At 44.1% G+C, this 2519-nt stretch overlaps 1 pseudogene; it reads right to left on the bottom strand.

Moving 5' to 3' along the window:
- Nucleotides 1-417: 417 nt before the first annotated feature.
- Nucleotides 418-1177, bottom strand: LOC118633595 (annotated as a pseudogene).
- Between the last annotated feature and the right edge of the window lie 1342 nt (nucleotides 1178-2519).

The raw sequence follows: 2519 nt of genomic DNA, 5'->3' as shown, positions 1-2519 counted from the left end.
CTTCTAATGTCTTAAAAGTGCATTTGTGATATATTGGTTTTGATATAAACCTCATAATTTAAAATTTAAATTAAGTAGGTTATCATTTTTAATACCACCTAAATATACTCACCCAATATAGAAAGTTGGATCAATGTTAGAAATGAAGACTCACAGTTTACCTTCCCAGACTTGTTTGTCATTAATATTTCACATTATGTTCTTGGCTTTGTTTACATGCCTCAGGTGAATTCAAATTTAAGCATAACTCCACTACAGCGTAATGTTAATTAGGCAGTTTTCCCAAATCTGAGAACATCAATACCAATCCAGTTGTGATGTTTTGAGGGTTCACAGCTTAAATCCACTGTAACATTATGTAATTCAGGATCATGGAAAAAGGTTCAGAGAAGAGTTTCTGCTGCTGCGATAATCCAGTTAAGGAGCCGTTTCAGGAATTGTTGGAAGGTGTGTTCTTCTGTACTAACTATGCTTCAATTGCCGTGCGGTTCACCCAGAAACAATCCATTTAAACTTCTGACCATGTGGTTTGGGGCACTTGTTTGATGAATATTCAGTTCAACACATGGATATGAGCTCTTGCCAGAAGGTCAAATCTCTGCCATTTATCTTGGAATGTTTCTGAGGACGTTCTATGCCTTCTGTTAACTCTACACACTCCTGTGCTTGGATTCCAATGCAATGATGGACAAGCCAACACAGAAAGCTTTGCTTTAGAAAATAGGACCCTGCAGTGGCATGCCTTAAGTTGGGCTTCTAATCTTTCAAAATTAAGGCTACTCCTCCTTTCAAGTGGTGAGTTCTCTCGAATGAGTGAATAATAGAGCTGCAGCAACTGAAAGGCAGTCGTAGCTTTGACTTCCCAACACGCTCTCTCCAGCACTGTCTTTTCCATTCTCATCGGGTCCACTGTGAACCTATACTGGCTTATTCAAATCAAGTCACTTGCCAATGGGACATTCCTTTCCTCTTCTACTGATTTTACAGCCAGGGAGAAGCAGCTTAGTCCAACACACCCAAGGTGCTCGGGCTGTACCTTCATTTTGGACAGGAATCTGTCCAGTAAATTCACAGCTAGAGAAAATGTCTCTGTGTCGAAGCCGAAGAACTGAGTTAGACTAAGAAGATCTTTTACTTCAAAGTGCCTTAGTCTTGCAGTCATCCTGAGACCTTTATCCTATGCAGATTCAATGAGTCTCAAGCCACAGACCTTTGGCTGACATTTCGGCTCCTGTTCCTACAGGGTGTTCAGCTGGTGTAGGAGTTTCTGAGTCAATTGTGAATACTTCTATCATCTCACTGACCTGTGGAATACACGAGGTCACCTGGGCCTAGAGCTTAGCATCTACAGTAGGTGTCTATTAATGAACTTATTCTACGTCTGAAAAATGAGGCAACAACATGCCTCTTTGCCTTGATCGTGAATGTGGCTCCTTTGATGTAATCACTCTCCCCGGGCCTGCTCGCACCTCCGCCCACGATATCAGATCCGAGAGGCCCAAGAGGCGCGGGGACTCGGGGCAGGAGAGAGGGAAGAGGCCCGGGAGGGGGGAGCTGTCCTGGGTGGAGGTCTCGCAGCGCCGTCCACACGACACTGCCTTCCTCAGAGTCAGCTCGGAGCCGAAGGGCTAACCTGTTACGTACTTTCATTTAACATTAATTAGATCATAGGCTTTTTGACTTGGCATTCAAGATTTTTTCATTCAACATGATTTTTAATGTTTGACTCACACTGGGGCCCTTCTTCCCATCCCTTGTGGGATCTACCCACAGAATCAACCTGTGTACTCTTTGGTAAAAGGTGGGACCATTCAGACTATCTGGGTTTGGGGAGCATGGTTGTTTTGGGGAGAGGCTAGGGAAAAAAGTGGGAGATAAAGGGAGGTGGGCAGGGAAGGAAGCAGGGAGAAAGAGTTTCAGCATCACAAGCCAGACTGGGAGGTCCTGAACAGGGAAGATAGTTGCCTTGGGAAAGCTTGGAACCCACACATTAATCTTTCGCTCCCCCTGCTGGCCCCAGAACACATCCACCGAGTGATTAACGTGAGCAGTTCCTAAGCAGAAGCCTAGTCCATTGAAATCACCTGCGATGGAGAGACAAGCAAAGCAGCAGCTTTATGAAATTTTTTAACATCAAAGTTTACATCAGCATTGATGGGCAGACTGTTTGTGCTTAATCAGCTGAAACAAATTAGAATCCGAGTCCCCCACCTCTTCCCTGTCCCTTTCTCTTTTTCTCTGCTTCAGGGGAATAAAACTCTAAAGGTCTCAGCTTTCCTTTTCAGGATTCTTATTATTCTCCCACCAGGTCTCCGGTGATCTTGTTGGTTGTTTCTCTTAACTGTACTTTGCTGTTGCTTTTCTCTTCTTTCTTACCGCCTTTGCCACGCCCCACCCCCTAGCTGGTGCCAATTGTGAATAAAAAATAACAGTGAAAGCCTTCCTTCGCCTTGCAAAGCAGAGCTCCATTAGCTCCTATAATTACGCAGCCTCTTATTTCTCCATTTGTGCTTAATTCA

Source organism: Molossus molossus, unplaced genomic scaffold (assembly GCF_014108415.1).
Source record: "Molossus molossus isolate mMolMol1 unplaced genomic scaffold, mMolMol1.p scaffold_m16_p_18, whole genome shotgun sequence".
Lineage (NCBI taxonomy): Eukaryota > Metazoa > Chordata > Mammalia > Chiroptera > Molossidae > Molossus > Molossus molossus.
The sequence above is the reverse complement of the archived record's forward strand: the minus strand, read 5'-3'. Positions and strand labels throughout refer to the sequence as shown.